Below are 18,799 nucleotides of genomic sequence, written 5' to 3' on the forward strand. Positions count from 1 at the left end.
CTCTCGTCAGCTCCGATGCTCAGTGCTCTTACATTCAGCTCTTCCTTGGGGCGAAATCACTGTCTAGTCTCTCTTATCATTGTCCACTTTTTTTATTGTTTAAGAAAGGAATATATCGTTTTATTCACAGTAAACGTCGTGCGTTTTTTCTTTCCAATTCAGTATTCCTTTAATTCTAGGCAGCTTGGCTGGATGAATTGCCCGTCCCGTCGGTTTTAGCACAAAAAACAATAGTTAATATCAAGATGTTCGTTTTTTCTCGCTTTATTTAGAAGACTACTTATTTGAAATAGTATCACGTTATGAACGTCTACCTATTTACTCACATGTTTTTAGGGATGTTATCCATAATTCACTCCTCATTTATGGGTGTGTCTAGACATCGGTTTTTGGCCCATGAGGGTCCTCTGTTATGAAAGTTGGAATGCGTCTGTGCGCGCGAGAGAGAGAGAGTAGCACAAGTTTTTGTGGTCCACCCCCTTCGTCGAGTCCCTTCCCCTCTCTCTCTCTCTCTCTCTCTCTCTCTCTCATATCCACCATTCAAGTACGTATTTTTATCGTAATGTTCCGTGAGGTTAAATCCCACTCGCCCCTTGCAAAATAGACGCCGCTGGGATGAGCAAGTCTCGAAATTAACAATCGACACAGTGTTTGCAACAGGCAGAGAGAGATGCACGATGTTAGGGCAGACGCCTCTTACGTGCATTTCCTCCTTGATTTCTGGAATGCACCTTTACAGTGGGTCCTTTATTCCAGTCTCTATGACAAGACTTCATTACTCAGAATCTGCAATGGCAAAAAAATAAACAAATAATAAAATAAACTGGAATGAACTTGGTCATGTTTTTCATCGTTGTAGAAAACGTATTAAACATTTTCTTATCCTGAGTTGCCATAATCCAGTTGTTAAAATACAGATGTGTACCCTAACCGGTCCTAGAGACCTCATCGGTTCCTCACCTCCTGGTGTTGTCTTTTTATGTTTCTCTCTCTCTCTCTCTCTCTCTCTCTCTCTCTCTCTCTCTCTCTCTCTCTCTCTCTCTCTGTGTATCTTTTAAATGACCGTCCCTTTCCCGTAATTTCACAGTAGATGATGCCTTTTTCACTGTGTATCTCGACATTTGGTAACGAGATGAACAACCCAGAAATTCTTATGAAGTATGCAGATAATGAAGACACAGGGTGTGAGCATGATCTCATACTCTCATACAACTGGATATTTGGATTGCTTTAAAACCCGAGCCTGGGTGTCAATCCATTGATGTTATTATTTGAAAGGTCTGCGTTGGCATCCATAAACTAAGTTCCAACCGTCGTCCGCGATTTTATGTCGATTTCTTCTGGGGGAACTGCATTTGCAATTCGTGTTACGACTGCATTTTCGCCATGTGCTCACGATAAGAGAGTGACTGGTATTTTCGCTTTAAAGGTTGCTGGTATCGGGGACGATATGATTTACCCATTGCGCAGTCATTTCTCCGGCCACTCTGACTTTTCGTCATGACTGATAATCCTCATTTTACATCACCATTTGTATTTGTTAGCAGTTCAGACATTAGAAATTTGTATAATAAGTCTCTCTCTCTCTCTCTCTCTCTCTCTCTCTCTCTCTCTCTCTCTCGATGCTGCTACGTTGCATACTAAAGTGCAAGAATGAGTAATAAATGTTAGGCCCATGGCTTTATATCCATGCCTTTGCTTGTGTGTGCAAATGTACGTGTAAGCAGCCCCTGTGTAACATAAGTATACAAATGTATTTTAGAGGAGGGACTTCCATCGTTTTATGGTCGAGATCAACGAATATTTTCTTGTTTTGTCCAGACGTAAGTCAAGCCCCTCGCGGTTTCTTTTTATGTTATGTAAATTTTATATTCACGGTGAATTAATATGTGCGTAATTACCACGCGTTGCAATTTGCCATTTTACAATTAGTGTTCGCTTGTGAATTGAAGGCTCGTTGTTTTTAAATTTCAAGCTCACTATTATATTTTCGCCCGTGCGTCTAGGTAAATATCAACTTGTTTGGGGAGCTGAAACATGGCATCCTGTACTGTTGTGATTAATGTATGCGGATTTTAGATCTGAGTTCTGGTGATATTAAACGCGCGTATAATTTTCTGTCTGTTTTATAGATAAGTCACCTTCGTGATAATTTATTGCAGTGTTTGACATCTTCATTGCTTAAGTAAGAATGTGAGATTATGCGGTAGATTTAATTATATGAATAAAATTTTCTTTTATGTATTGTCTTCTGTAAACATGTTACGGCGATACGTTTTTTATTCTTTGATCGTTCAATCAGTCTCTTTCTTTTTAAACAATATAATTTCTTTATTTGATGTGCGTACCTTTCTTTGCCCCCAGTTTGTCTGTTGAAGTTCACCCACAAATTGTGGTTTGCATGCCCAACATACCTCTAATGGTAGTGAGAGCGTTCGTGCTCTGTGATCTCGGGGCGAGTGCTACAATTTTGGATCTTGTAATATTGGGAATGTCTTTTATTTATGCTTGTAATGAGTTCGCCGCGTGTCATTTGGAAGCAGTAACCTTGTCATAGCGAGCAGACCCTGCTATTGAAGCGTTGTTTGTCTCCAGCGTCATTTGTAACGGTTTAATGTGCAAATGACAGAGATGGTTTGGCCATATCCTCCCATAGCATGTAATAATGGCCCGGAGATCTATATCATTAGGATATCCGTGAATATTCATGATTTCCTCTGCGTCCGCAACATCTGTGTAAACTGACAAATGACGACCCGTTAACGGCATCATTCAGACTACCCTTTCTGTGTTCACACTGTCCTTGTTAGAGAGAGAGAGAGAGAGAGAGAGAGAGAGAGAGAGAAGGATGATAGTCAGTTAATATGTTAGAGTTGGAAACCTCAAAGAAGGAGAAAAGGTGCAGTTGTGTCCAGGTATAATTCAAGTTTCAAATCATTTACACTTTTTATGGAGAAGAACGTGGAAGTAGTTTGTGTACGGTTCGCGTCTTCTTTGAGTCTCGGTTGTAGTCTAGTCCAATGATATTAAATCGATTCCTTAAACGAAAATTTCTTTTAGGATTATTAGTATACATTTCACTTTTGTCCTTCTTATATAATATTTCTTGAATAATTTTACCTCGAGGAAAAGAAGCATTTGATGCTCTTTTATTCTCTGTAGTGGTCCCTGATGCATTTTTCTTGGCTAGTAGTCATGATTTTAACCGTATTTTATTAACTACAATGCAGTTTTTTCAGCTGGTTTCGCTGGTATTGGGTACAATATCGCTATCACATAACCATGGAAAATGTACGGAAATTATATTACTGTACTGATGATACCAACTTTTGGAGTCTTAAGGAAGGCCTTTACTAGTTATAGTGTACTGCGTAAAATTGCGTCTAGTCAGTCAGGTGTTAATGTTAATTGTAACTGGTGACATCGATGACTAGATTAACGTCATTAATAATAAGTCATTGCTAAAATGAATTGCAGAAACAGCATCGAGTGTTTCATGATCTTACAGCCCTACTTAAAAAGAAAGAACATCCATGAATGACTCAGGTGTATTAAAAAATGGCCCTGATTACGCATTGCCGAATGATAGATGGCTGTCCAGTCCCGCTGCAGGAGACTCAGAATAAGTGGAGTAAAGTCATTTTAGTACATGTAAATGAACATGGAATGGACTCATTTGCTTCGTGATTGTCTTCATGCTGCCTACATCGAGACTTTAGACTTTATTGCGCTTAAGATATCACGGGGTTTCCCAGTTACACAGGAGACTAGTCATAAGCATTTATATCACTGTGACAGGCAAAAGTTTCACCTCTTCGCGTCAAGAAGCGTAGCGGTGGCATTCATATTGCCAAGTGCGCACAGCTCATACGCTTCTTGTTCTGCGTGACCAGCTTCATCTTTGTGGGTCTTCACAATTATATGACCCGGGGTTTAGGTTAATCTATGACAAATATAAGTCTACAAATTGCAAGAAAAATCGAAGAATCTACAGTACTTTGGGGAGGCTTATCTTGGCCTCAGTTAAAAACTGGTTTTCCATTGCGTTAAATTAATACTGAAGAACCATGCCATTATTAGCTGTCACACCCGCACACGCACATATGAAGAGAGAGAGAGAGAGAGTTGGGAGGGGGGAGGGGGAATAGATATAGTGGTCGTTTAATGTCTCCTTCGGAACCCTCTTGGGCAGTTGTAAATGCTCACGGACCCTCGGCATCTGCATCAAGAAAGTGTGCACACAACTGTAGACGCGTTTGATATGCAGACGCCATTGCAAATGTAAGCCTTCGGGTAGACTGTTTGCATACGGATCAAGTCAAGTACTGCCTCGTTTGACTGCTTCATTCCAATGACAAGGAAAGAGAATTATACTAGCGAGTGAATGCCACATTAAAAGAAGAGACAGGAAGCCGGGTAAACGGAGAGAGAGAGAGAGAGAGAGAATTAGTGGGCGTCTTGGAGAATGCAGTTGACAGCAGCAACGCCAAAACAAGTTTCTTGCCCCAGATTTCTTGCTCATAGAAAACAATTGTAGAATAATTACGTAATCATCTGGCAGACTTCATTTGTTTCTTAGGTTGATGGTGTAGAATTCAGTGGCCCTTGTTAAAGAGGGTCGGCCGATATTGTCAGAGCTTGATCAGAGTCGTTATTATACTATATCATTGTTATTACTTAAAAGTTGGTAGAATTGGGTTAGGTGAATTCCAGAGCTAATTTTTTTTTTCCCAGGTTGCATGAGAACTTGAAAGAAAGTTAAAAGTGTTATGGAGAAACATTAGATTGCTTTATCAGCCAAAGGCATAGGCTTATGAATTGTGAAGAATTTCAGAAAATTATGAATATGATGCTCTTTTTTGGTCATCAGTTGAACCGTGCTAATACTGTTGCTAATAGGAATTTATTTCGTATATATTTATTAGGCACCCCTGCCAAAATGAAACTATATATATATATATATATATATATATATATATATATATATATATAATATATATATATATATATAATATACGCTTTTTTCCATTGAAATAGTATTTAATGTAGGTAGTGCCCTTATATTTGGGAACTCGAACTCACTGACAAGAACCGATTTTTCAGAATTTCGCTGATCGAAAGATTGGCAATATAATGAACGTGATGATGTAGTCCCACACATTTATTTAGTATCATTGCTTTTTGTCAGTTTTCTCTAATGGAAGGGTGGTTTTGGAAAGCATCAAATATGAAGTCACTGGAATAGTGAAGGCTGTGGTCGTAGCCCGAACGGAAGAGAAAGAGAAAAAAAAAATAATAAAACGGTCTTGTCCGGATGTAAGCGTAAGACTAATTTCGTTTTACGTAACATTACAGTTAGGACAGGATACATTGTCAAGATAAGAAAGAGATGGGGAAATAAATTCCATGGAAAATACGTCCTGAGCCATGGCCACCATTGCGTTACACACACTCTCTCTCTCTCTCTCTCTCTCTCTCTCTCTCTCTCTCTCTCTCTCTCTCTCTCTCTCTCTCTCTCTCCGTTTCGTGTTTATAGCACTTCTCATTACATGCCCTGATAGCACGACCGCTCTCGCTAGCCATTTCTTTAGTCACATTTGAAAGTCTAGAACTTACCATGTCAGTTTATGTACATATACTGTTTCTTTTCTAGGCGAAACTGGGCACTAATTGGTGTCAGAAAAAGAACAGGTTCTTGGTCAGTGTTCCGTATTTATGCTTTTATTTTACTATATGTATATATATATATATATATATATATATATATATATATGTATATGTATGTATGTGTATATATATGTGTGTGTGTGTATTATAATTCACACATAACATATATGATAGATTTATTTTATTCAACAACCATTCGCAAGTGCAGGCCAACAACATAATTGACGGTGTTCTCACTGTTGTTTCGAATGAAGCATTATTCACGGTCAGTTAAGATGGAGAGAAAGGGTTTTGAAAACGGAAAAAGTTAACACTTCTCGAAGTACATCGATGAGGAGCCTTCTCATTTGGTCCAGATAAGAGAAGTATTTCAGATTCTCAGTTGTGAAATGTTAGTTAAGTCCCGCACTCTCATGCCTTTAATATTCCGGCTGCTGATAATGTACATTCATGCCCAATCGCTTGTAATATTTACAGTAAAGTGGATAGTGGAGTGAGGAACTTATTTAAGATCTTTGGCAGTACAGAAGGCAAAAGATTTTCTTCCTTGGGAGCACAGAGCTCGGAAGGAGGCGAGCCAGAGTTCAGATCTTTTTCATTGGGATTTGGCAGTATTTACATATTGTACCGATGATGCTTCCCTTTCCCAGGTTGGACTTCGTTCCCTTTTCGTACTATTATTATTGTGCAGGCAATTTCCACAATTTATGCGTCCTTTACAGTACATTGCTTCCCGTGCAAGGGAACATATTTACTTTTTCATCTGAAGAGGTCATTAGAAAATGGACATCATTTAGGCTTAAAGAAACCACGTGAAGCTTGTTTGCAAGACACCCATTTAGAGTTGCAAGTCAATTATGTGTTTGTATTTAGTATGTATTTGTCCAGCGACGAATAAGTTAAGAGGAAGAGAGCGACAGATGGAAGGAAAAGACAGCAGGCAGTGTAGGCGGTTCTCTTGCGGGTGTGCGGGTATGAAGACAACGTTAAAAATATCTTCCCGTAAACTGTAATACCTCTACACATATTAAAACAAACGCACAAACAAACATGTCGTTTGGAGCTGTTTTTAACTCGCGAGAGAGAGAGAGAGAGCTCTCTCTCTCTCTCTGTGTCGTCTGTCTAGATGACTTTGCTTCGCCCTTATTATTTTCCATGTTCTCTGTTTTAACAAATCGAGAGTGCCGAGATCAAGTAACCGAACTGGTGTGTTAAGTCAAAGAATAAGGTAGTGCGTTTCTTTACTCTTGATTTTATAGGCTGTAACATTGACATTATGAAAGATAAAGGTTGACTCGTGTGCATGTTATCAAGTGAAGAGAGAGTTTAGAAATGGATACCTGTTTGAGATTGGCACGCTGAAGAAGTGCTCCATAAGAATCATTACGTGTCAGCGAATTGTGAAGAGTTTCGTCGGAGCTGATGTTTGACCCGTCCTAAGATTCTAAGATTATTTGCAAGTAAACAAACGGAGTTTTGAAAGAATTGCTTGGTTGATTTTCATGTCGGTGAGACGGATGTTTTAGACAGATTGGGTCACAGTTTCTGTGCGCTGATGCAACCCTGCAATCTGAGTGCGTGCGCGCTTGCACACGTAAGGGATAGATGGAAGCAAGGCAAGCAGAGAATGAGGGGTTGGGTGCTGGGAGTCAGTCACCTTCACAAACAACAAATTGTCTTGAAACCACCACTGCTCCTCCCTCCCTCTTGCCCTCCCTCTCCTCTCTCCGGACACAAGAACTTTCTGAAGACACCGTTATGCAAGCACGTCCTCCTCCACATGACCATTCTCTTCTTATGATTTTATATTTGTTTTCTCCTAGCTTCATCTTTTCCGTCAAATGTTTGAATCCCCGGAAATATTAACATGGAATTTTTGCGTCATTTAATTATACTCTGGTCGAAGTTGCAGCTGTCTACAATAATATTGTCATCTATAAAATAAGTATTTGGGTGTTGTCTGTAATGCCCAGTAATTATGAACGATGGCATTTCCCAAATTATCTCATATTCTGAACTTTTAAAAACGGCAAAAATAAATATATTAAAAAAAAAGTAGGGATACATTCTCAGTTACTGAAGTCTGTATGGCTGTAATCTTCCAGGCATGTTTTGCTTTTTCTCTCATTTATTCCTGGTGCACCATATAAAAAAAAAAGTAAAGCATGCCAACTATGATTATTAGTCACCTTTAATATGCAAGGATGTTTCCTTGAACTTGTAGGAAAGATTTGCTTGTCATGAACACCAGTTACCATTGTAATTAGCAAATTTGCTGATGCCTTTAGCGTAACAGGTATTATTTCATAGGAAAAATTATATATATATATACATTATATATAAATATATATTATATATAATAATTATATATATCTATATATATAATATATTATATATATATATATATGTGTGTGTGTGTGTGTGTGTGCGCGCGCGCGCGCGCGTGTATGAGTGTATGTAAAATTAACCGCTGTTCTCTAGTAGTGGAAGGCTTAAGAGGCAAAACACGAAAATGATCGCTGCCACGTGACCCTTTTATTAACCGCGTCTTACGCACTTACGTAAAAGGTTCATCAACAGCACGTCGAACCACTTGCAGACACCACATCATTCACTTGTATCTCACATGCACTCTTGTCCTTCGTGGATGTCAAGGCTGACAATATTTATGCACATTCTCTGAGTCTTCCTCTCCTTCGCCCCAATACATCCGAGTATCCACTCTTCTCGCCAACCCATAATTCCGTGTTCTTTCCGAATGATCGAACTTGTGCACGTTTTGACCTCTTAATGGCCACACCTATCTAGTCTTAGGCCTTTCAATTCTTCTTACTCCACAGATACTCTGCAAACAATTCCTCTCAACAAGTTAACCTTTTTCTTTTATTTTAGTTAAACATCAACGCTTCACTCCGTAAGAGAGCTGATTCAACAATCCCATTCTGATACTTTCCTTGTTCCTTCACCCCTCTCATCCTGCCATCATTGGAATATTCCTAAATGCCTTTTAGAGTCTACATTAGCATCCTTTCTCTATTTCTAGTTTCCATTTATCCTCATGACCACACTGTGTTTCACATCAACTCTACCTCTTCCTCTTGTCAACCATTTCAGACTGTTTCTACAGTTAGACTTCATCGTCCAGTCAGTACAACCATTCCACTCTCCATTTCATATATATACTTTACTCACACACACACACACACACAGTGTTAACATTACGATATACAAATCCACTAAAATTCATCACAAAGACAGAAGAACGATATTTTTAGACTATGGTCATCGCCAGTCCACCAGGTCCCTCTGAAATAATGTGCGCTTCGTATTGTGGTTGTCTTAAATAGCTAGAATCTGAAGGGGATCGGAAGTGATCTTGAGCTTGGACTTATTGATATATTCCACGGTCTAGATATTCATTGTCCGGGCAGAGTTAAGAGTCATTTTTCAGCGTACCGAGTGACTCCGGTGTGAATGCTTGGTTTTATATAATTAGCTTTACACTTTGTATGCTGATGTATCATGTCGTTTGGTTAACTTGTTCCGTTCTTTTCTTCACACACACACACACACACACGCATATATATATATATATATATATATATATATATATATATATATATATATATATATATATATATAAAGGTGTCTACTAAGTAAAGTGGGAAATAACAGTAAGCGCTCACTTCATATTTGATAGGTCCTCGGATTGCTCCTAATTTTCCAGTAGGCCATATAGCTGTAAATAGAGACCAACATTTGCTTGGGTTAAGAAAAAGGACGTGGGGCAAGCAGCCTCATCCCTGTGGATTTGCTTAGGAACCAGAAGGCTTTAAGCCTACTTCCGTCACCCCCACCAGAGGGGAAAAAGCGTAATTATATGTGTGTGTATATATATATATATATATATATATATATATATATATATATCACACATATCCACAGGTGAAAAATAATAGACAGGGTGTAGGTCCTGACCGGTTTCGGCTTTATTTTCAAGCCATCAGTCCTTTGTCAATGGCTTGAAAATAAAGCCGAAACCGGTCAGGACCTACACCCTGTCTAATATTAGGCACCTGTGGATATGTGTGATAAACGAATCACATGCTAAAGTGATTATGATCATATATATATATATATATATATATATATATATATATATATATATATATAATATACATATATATATGTGTGTGTGTGTGTGTACCTAATTTACTGTGTGTGACCATGACGTAGCGGTTCCACTTTATATGTAGGTATAGTTCAGATTGTTTCGTTGATATGTAATATTTTGTAATGGAGTGTCCTTATATTGGTGATTCTATGAACTATTTCGCATAATAGTTGTAGAATACTTGATGTGGTGTCTGATCTGGCTGAGGAATTGAATGTAAGGTGGCATGTCAAGTTTAGGATTGCATTCTGTATTGGGGTTGTCAAAAAGACCGGTGACATTGCATCTTAGCTCAGATGTCAGGATCTTACATTTTATTTCAATATAGAAGAGCTATGGGTGGTACAGCAGAGGTTGAATGACAATGATGATGGCAGCTATAAACATGAGAGGTCATGAGTTCTAGATGATCATGTAGTTTAGGTTGGTTTGAGTGAAGAATAATGAATACCTGTTCTACGATTGTGGTACTGAAAGGTAGAGTGGTTTGCGTTTGTGCCTGCTTTAGATGTAATCTAATTTAATCGCTTTCAGTCCTGTTTGACAGGGAAGAATATTCTAATCAACATCACCCGTAATTTCACGAGGCTTTTACTGTCGATAATTTATAGCGGTGCAATGATTTTGTTGTCCTTTGATAATGTTTGATGTTTGTATCCGAAATGCGGGGTTATGTATGGTTTAGAATTTTTACTAATGGGTTCCTTCCGGCGTCATGACCCATGATTTTGTCAGTTTTTTCACAGCATAACAAGATATAGAATTTTTTAAAATCTCCTTGACCCATGATTTTGTCAGTTTCGCTACAAGATAGAATTTTTAAAATCTTTTCTGCATGATCTCAATAATGGTGATAGGTGAACAAATCCTCTGTGTTAAGTTTGAATGTAACGATTTCCTTTCTGTCATTTTTTAAGTGAAATAAGTATTTGTAGTTTCGGAAGGTATCTGCCGTCAAAGAACGTTGCTGCATTGGCCGGTAAATGCACCGGTGACTTGTTCTAATAGACTCATTTGTCTTTAGGGAATGTGATGAGCAGCGAACCATCGACTTTGCGGAGTCTGTTAGCGCTTTTCACGTGGATCCAGTTCTTTTGATTGAGAGGGATATTCCTCTATTAGACGGGCTTTTGAATTTAGTTTAGCTTAGGCTTGAGAATTTAAAATGTCCTTCTAATGACTTGAGTTGAAATTTAACTTCATAGAAGAATTAGTTTGTTTCAGTAAACCGAAACCAGTCGGGGCTAGTCATATCAGCAGTCCCACTAACATTCTTTTGTCCTTGTTCCACTGTAAATTTCATATCCTCTTTTCTTTTCTGACAAACTAGATAACTTGTTCACAATTCGGTGGAAAAGTTTATTCTTCATTATTATGTTGTACGTGATTTCGTTTGGGTAAAGTAATATCAGCTTTAACTCTAAAAAAAAAAAAAAAAAGAAAGAGGTCTCTTCCTCCGCGCTTCTCGTAGGCCTATCTAGAAATGTCCAGACACCAGTGTCGGCGCATATCCGCACGCAGGTATTTCTGAGTTCAAGCAGTGCATTTCTTAGTGGTGACTTGCGTAAACGTCGTCAATACATGGCTTAACAGTGGGATAGCGTCAAATATGAGATATTTGATTCGAAAAGGAGATCAACAAACAAAATGTATTTCTCTCTCTCTCTCTCTCTCTCTCTCTCTCTCTCTCTCTCTCTCTCTCTCTCGGAGAGGTCAGTGAACCTTTGAGGCGCAGCTTGGTCAGACGAAGGAGGGTAATGCTGCTTCTGCTGCCCTCTTGATGAAGAGGGGAGATGATGTTGATTATGATGATGATGATATTGTAGCTTGGTGATGGTCGTAAAAAGGGAAGGAGGTTCCTGTATGACTATCAAGGAAAAATTCAAACCTTGAGGAGAATTAATGAGAAGTGGAATAAAAAAATCAAGAGGGGATATTCATTAAAAAAATCAGTGAAGAGGGGACGCTTCGGTTGAAGGAGGAATGGAAGGCAGGGGGATTGGGGGCTGGAGGGGACCGACGAACAAAGGAATGCATGAAATCAGGATATCTGCATGACACGAAAGAGATACAGGAAGCGCATCCGAGAGCATCGCGCGGTAGAGCTGAGGAAGTAGCCAGGTAAAGGAAGACCGAGAAACCGCTCGAAGAAGAGGAGAGAGAAACCGAAGAAACGCCAAGAGCGAGGAGGTTGATGGAAGGAGGGGGTCCCCGGGAGGTGTACAAGCCAGACGAGGAATAGGCCTACACAGACTCGTGGAGCATCGAGGCGCTTTAAGGAAATATTCAGTGGAGGAATTTATTGATTGCAAGAGGGAGCGGTCGAGGAAAGGGGGTGGACGACGTAGTGGTTCCTCCAAACACCGTCTCCTCTCAGGAACTGACATCATGTTCTAAGGAAAACGAATGTTCGGATTAGAGAAATGCCTGTGCATAGGAAGATGGTTACATAATACTTGACACCCCTCCCCCACCCATCCACACACAAACACACACACACACACTCACTCACTCGCATAGGAAGAATATCGCGCTTGTAGTGGATCTAAGAGTGTGGATACAATATAACTTGGCACTGGTAGTGAAGTGGGGAAGGAAGGTTGGGTGGGAGAGCTTTGTGAACAGAGCCCAAAATGATCCTCTGTTGTCTGAATTTGCCTGGATGGCATCCTCGTCAACGTATTACGGCTCCTGTTTATAGTAACCGTCGTTACCCATCCATTCGAGAAGGATCTTCAGAGCTTGTTTAGATATTCTGCGATAGGAAAAGCAATTAGAGCATTCCAATTCTCATCATCATCTTCATCAGCACCTCCAAAGATGCGTGATACAAAGAGCATCTATGAAAATGGCCACTCTTTTCTTTCTTGTGTTTTATTTCCCCCAAATCTCGACTCATCTCCAGCCTCCCTTCTCACAGTTCTTAATCCAAGCAGGTCAGTTATAGTAGCTGAGGTCGCACTTAAGCACATTCGTAAGTGATGGCGCCACCAGTTTTAAGTGTTTTACATACATTGTAGCCTAACATGCAAATAACTACATAAATACTTCAAATGACGCTCACGGGTGATATTTTCATATTTTGAGAGACGTGGAAGCTTCTTTGTATAAGAAATTATTATAAAGAAATTATTAGATATATAAATATTACTTTTATATATATATTATATTTATTAATTAATATATATACTATATATATATATAATAATAGAGAGAGAGAGAGAGCGAGAGAGAGAGAGAGAGAGAGAGAGAAAATGTGTCCACACATGTAGTCAGCTCTACTTCAAAGAAAAGTATTTTAGGAAAATTAAAATTGGAGAATGCATCTCATCTAGTGCACCGTCCAGGATTAGAATCTATTCTTTTTGATAGCTAAATGGATAAGTGGACTATTATTGCATCGAAAACAAAAGTTACAGAAGAGTAGTGTATGTTAACATGTACATACATGCATATATATATATATATATATATATATATATATATCATATATATTATATATATATATATATATATATATGTGTGTGTGTGTGTGTGTGTGTGTGTGTGTGTGTGTGTGTATAATTTTGCGTAATATAATTATATAATCAGTCTTTCTCCAGAATTCCATTTTGGGGGATAAAACTGATACTCACAACCACTTTTGAAAAATGATCGTTGGCGGGTACAATGGCAAATGTATAATAGACAGTGTTCCATGGTGTGTGTGCCACTGTTCGCACATTATTCGAACCATTTTTGTAACGGCTGATTTTGTGTATGAAAACTGTTATTCATACAGTTATTTCTTTGGCTTAACTGTTTTAAAAGAGTTTCAGACCATCCAGAGTAATTGAGGATGACCTTTTCAACAAATTTGTAACATTTGCCAATAAAATGAAAATATTAACATGAGTCTCTGCTTGCATTTCAGTTACTTCGAGAATTATGGGTAACAAAGAAAAACTAAGACCGAGCGAGATAACACAGATATTTGCTTCGAAGTTCTGACTGTTCGAAACCTTTGCAGCAACACAATTAAACAGTAAGAAGCAAGATTTAGATCAAGATCAGTATTATTGTTTTCGTTTTCGACTCTATGATCAAGGAGTTGATCATATGATGACAGTACTCAGGTTTCCTTATAGTAAGTGAATCGAGTATGGCAGCGCCTTAAGAATTGTCATTGGACGCCGGAGATGGTGATATGACTTTCCAAGCATTTCTTGAAATTTAACATTTATAGATTTTTGGTTATTGGCGCGTAGCATCATTCACGGGGCTTCTTGAATTAACGTGCAGACCTATTAGCGTTCTTTTCCGAATGCAGATGCTTCGTTAGAGAGAGAGAGAGCGAATCGGTTTGTGTAAAGAAGCGACCCAGGTTGAGGAGACCGACCACTCATATGAAAGTGGAAAGGATTCGACAAGGAGTCGTGAGATGTTGGAATGTCATATAACTTTGAAGGCAAATCTTTGCGATCAAAAAGAGCAGCAGTTAAGAAGAGAATCTTAGCGAAAAATTGAGATAGGGTTTGATATAACAAATTGGAAGGAGTTTTAGATGATATATAAAATTCAAGATTGGCTGGCTAGGTCTTATGGGTATATGACCCGAGGAAGGAGGAATGAAAAATAAAGAGCATATCATTGTTAATTAAATAATGAGTGGTACACTAAAGACTGAGTCAGTAAGCTTGAGTAAGTGATTTAAAGAGAAAAGGTCGTTTTGCTGTAGGAAATTAAGCAAACGAAACTTAAAATGAAACTGAAAGTAGAAAGTTGCTGTTGGAAGAAATACAGTCAGCACTGTGAAAGAAGAGCTACTTGCTGAATGGAGGTGCAAGAAGGGATGAAGAGCTGAATGATGCAAGAGTATGTTAGTGAACAGCAAATATAGATGATACAAGGACAATGAAAGGGTTGAAGAAAAGAACGGCAAAAAGTTATGTGCCTGACAGTGTTAATGAGTGACTGGCCAAGGGGAGTGAAGGTTGATGGTGGTGGTGGTATAGCGGCTTGGCTGAGGCTCTCCTCCGAGTGGACAAGTGAAGTAGATGGCGCCGTGGAAGTTTTTGTTCATCTTTCATTCAGTAACTAAAGGATCAGTTTTTGTCGTCGGAGCTCTCTCTATCAGGAAAAATAACGCTATGTATATATATATATATATATATATATATATATATATATATATATTGTTTATGGTTTTGCATTGCTATTCTTAGTATTGACTATGCTTATTATCTTTGGGACGGTATAACATCTGCCAAAATGTATTATGGAATGGGCCGTAGAAAAAGTTTCATTAAGAACAGCGACCCCGACTGAGATATTATGTCGAGAGCAAGAATGTTGAGTAAATAGGGGATATATATATATATATATATATATATTATATATATATATAAATATATATATATATATTAATAATATATACACACACACACCCAACACACACCACACACACCACACACACACACCACACATAACTATCTATAAGATTATATATATATGTGTGTTGTGTGGTGTTGTGTGTTTTATGGTTTGTGTGGGTTGTGTGGTGTATACATATATATAGATATATATTATATATATATATGTGTGATGTGGTGTGTGTCACTGTGTGTGTGGTGGTGTCTGTGTCTGTGTGTGTGTGAGTGTGTAAATGAAATGGGTGTGTGGGGTTTGTTGCTGTATGCATGTATGGGGCTGGTACTGTACTTGAATATTATGCGTAATCAAAATCGTTATCCCACAGTTTTCCGAATTTCTGTAACTATTCATGTTGTCTCTCTGCAGCATCAGAATTGGGTTAGTGTTGTTAGATTTTGATATCGAATTGTTTCCATATTGGATTGTATGCTGGTTGTTCTTCCGTCTGTCAGAGAGCGAATTACAGTTTTGTTGACAAACTTGAAGCTCCGCGAGAGACAATCTTTTGAATTATGTCAGCTTCAGGTACCTTCCTCCCCAGTTCGGAGTGTTTATATGCACAGGAAATTTTTACGACTGTTTGCTCTAAAGGGCTTCTAAGACAGCGTTTTTATGATTCATTGATAATTGATGAAAACTGTTCACGGGCGGGGCAATGAATGGCAATTTATAATTAGCGTTAAATGTTTCAAATCGTCCTCGATACGAGCGAACGAACAAATAATTTCCCTACAGTATTCCATGTCCACTAATGGAAGATCAGTAATATTATGGCACAAACAAAAAGGAAATAGAAATTCAGAAAATAGATTTTTTTTTTCATCGTCACTCTCGATGGCTAGTAGGCCTATAGAAATAGCGGTCGTGTAAAAGTGAAAGGTAAGCAGGTGAAAGTTACAGCCACGGTGTTGAGCATCATGTATGCATATGTATGGAGAAACGGCATTATTCCAATCCATAAACCGTCGTTTGTCAGCAGTCTTCTCAGTCTAAGGAACAATTAGATTTAACCGCCGTTTGATGAAATAGTTATGACATTACTGTTCCTATTAAATTGACCGCCTTACCCATAAAATTAGTTTGATTATAACTTTTGGATGCGCTTTATTGTTAAAAAAAATCAGTACAAGAGTTGTAAATGCGGTTGACGTCTATAAATTGATAGGGACATAAAAAAAAATGTGTATATTATTTGAAGAGTTGGAATGCACCAAGAGGGTTAGTTGCGGTATTTGAACATTTCTGTTCTTCTTCTGCTTCAGGTGAGACTTTTAACAGTTTGTGTTCAGGTTTTCAAATAGAATTCTAAGGGTTTGCACATTACCAGTTGTTAAAAAGCTACAGTTTTCAGCACGTATCATTCCTCTACATTTTTCTGACCGTTTTTCAAAGATTTGGGGTTTTTTTATCACATGGACGCCAAGGAACTGCGGAAAGTCTGAAGCTGGAAGAATTTGATAACCCGTTTACTGAGAATTACAGCTGTTTATGTAGTCATCTTAGATGCGTCCTACGCCAAAGCCACATTTAGCTATGTTGAAAATAAGTGGCATCTGCTAGGGACAGGAGAAAATGCCTCATTTGGTTTATGGTATCTATCACCGGTAGGATGAGATTAGATAGGAAATCTGGACGTATTAAGTTTTGATGGTCAGAAAAGGCTGAGCACCCCACTTTTGTGTTGATGACAGCAATGTTCAGTATAATGCCAGCTTCAGTTTTTCTACTAAGAACGAAGAAGCAGCTTGCGTTAATTTTTATGCATCCATGCTAATGTCTAGTTTAATAACTGCTCATGGTAGATTGTGGTATATGAAAGTTTTCTTTGGACATACGTTGTGGCAACGTCATTTCTGTTTCCATTTTAACGTTGACATTTTAGAACGTTTAACGTATAATCTCGAGGCCCAGCGTAGAGCGTTACATTCTTATCTTCCTGTTGAAGCTTCAGATGAGGATTGATTTGCTGAGCGTCAGTTGCTCATACTTTGGACTTTGTTAGCGAAGCACTGTGCCTGTAATGATCTACGGCGAACACACTGGTTTAAAAGTGTGAAGTTGAAAAGTTTATCTCTTGTGTGGTGCTACCGTAAAAATAAAGGACTAATTTTGGTGAATATATATATGAAGTGTCAGCTTTTCGTTTCTTAACGTGTAAGCTTTCATCGTTTCAATGAGAAAAGAATACATCATCATATAATAGAATGTTTACAAACCTTAGAAAAATAGTTACAAATGTCAGTATTCAAGTGATGCTTTCATCCTTTCAAAAGGGTTCAGGGCAAGTCGAATGATTGAGGTTGGGATAGTTAAGGGATATAGGGAGGGGGGGGGGGGTTGGTGGGGGTTATTTGGGTGGGTGCGGCAGGGTTGTTGTGGAGTATTGGCGGCATAGCCTCACGCCTCAGCCCTGCGCCCGTCTTGCATTCTCGTAGAGGTAGCAGTTTTTGTGGAGCCTAGCGCGGCCAACCCGGCTTCTCGCAGCAACAAAACCTCCCCGCAGTGAACAGTTTTACCCGATCTTTCAGTTGCAATTGTCATGTATGCTGGAGTCATGTTTTGTAAGCGGAGCAATATACCGATACGTTACCAAAGCTGGAAATAGCACAAAAATCCCAAATCTTTACCAATTTATTTCCTTAATACAGATGACATCGAAATACTGTAGTGCTTTCGTTGGTTTAATCTTGCGCCACCCTGTATGAAGGCTTCTAGGCCAGGCTGTATGTCTGCCATATCATGCAGAACGGAATTAAAGTATTTCCTGTATGTTTCCTTTTTTCAATCTTAATGTAACCAATCCTGTCTTTTACATTTTTTTGTGACGACATTCTTAAAGTAGGTGCTTTATAGCAAGGCTACATAAAGCATTCGTATTGCGTAAATGTTAAGAGTGACGATCATATGGCAACATCCACTAGGCCAAGCTAACGGGGAAGATCTTGCAAAAACTAGCGATCCTGCCTCTCTGGTCCTCCTTTTTCTTTTTCGTCCTAATGTCTTTGTTCAGTTCTAAATTGTTACATCTAAGGTTGTTCTCAGTCACAAACATGTTAGATTGTGACCTCCGAGAGCTGAGGTCTAAAAGTAATTAAATAAAGTGTGCGTAGTGATCATATGGTGGTTGATGGGAGGAGGTGGGACCGAGTGCAAGAAGTAAGATTCAACTCTGGTTGGTTGGACAAGCTTTTGCCGGTTGAAGAACGTCTGTGCTTTTTTAAGTACCTAATTTATATGCAAAGACCGTGCTGCTTTCGTCAGCATTTCACTGTTTTGAGAACTTTTTCCTACCAAATACTTTTGGTGATATGCATTATTGTTAGATTAAATGGATGAGGAGGAATACGTAGGGTGCTAATTAATAATTCATGTGCACACGCAAGTTGAGACCTATGACTTCTCATGCCCGCATTACGCCTTCCATGCTACAACGACGTATTTGGCAGGAACAGAATAGGTCATAGATACTTTCTTATTTTTGTTTTTAAATGCAAGCTTTAATCATAATTAAACATAATATGCATCACTGTGGACGGTAATTGATTA

At 38.6% G+C, this 18,799-nt stretch overlaps 1 protein-coding gene across 3 annotated transcripts in view; it reads left to right on the top strand.

Annotated features, from left to right (window-relative positions):
- LOC135217745 (protein abrupt-like) overlaps positions 1-18,799 on the top strand; it is a 275,548-nt gene that overhangs the window by 66,866 nt on the left and 189,883 nt on the right. The window lies entirely within an intron of this gene.

This window comes from Macrobrachium nipponense, chromosome 7, assembly GCF_015104395.2.
Source record: "Macrobrachium nipponense isolate FS-2020 chromosome 7, ASM1510439v2, whole genome shotgun sequence".
NCBI classification, from domain to species: Eukaryota; Metazoa; Arthropoda; class Malacostraca; order Decapoda; family Palaemonidae; genus Macrobrachium; species Macrobrachium nipponense.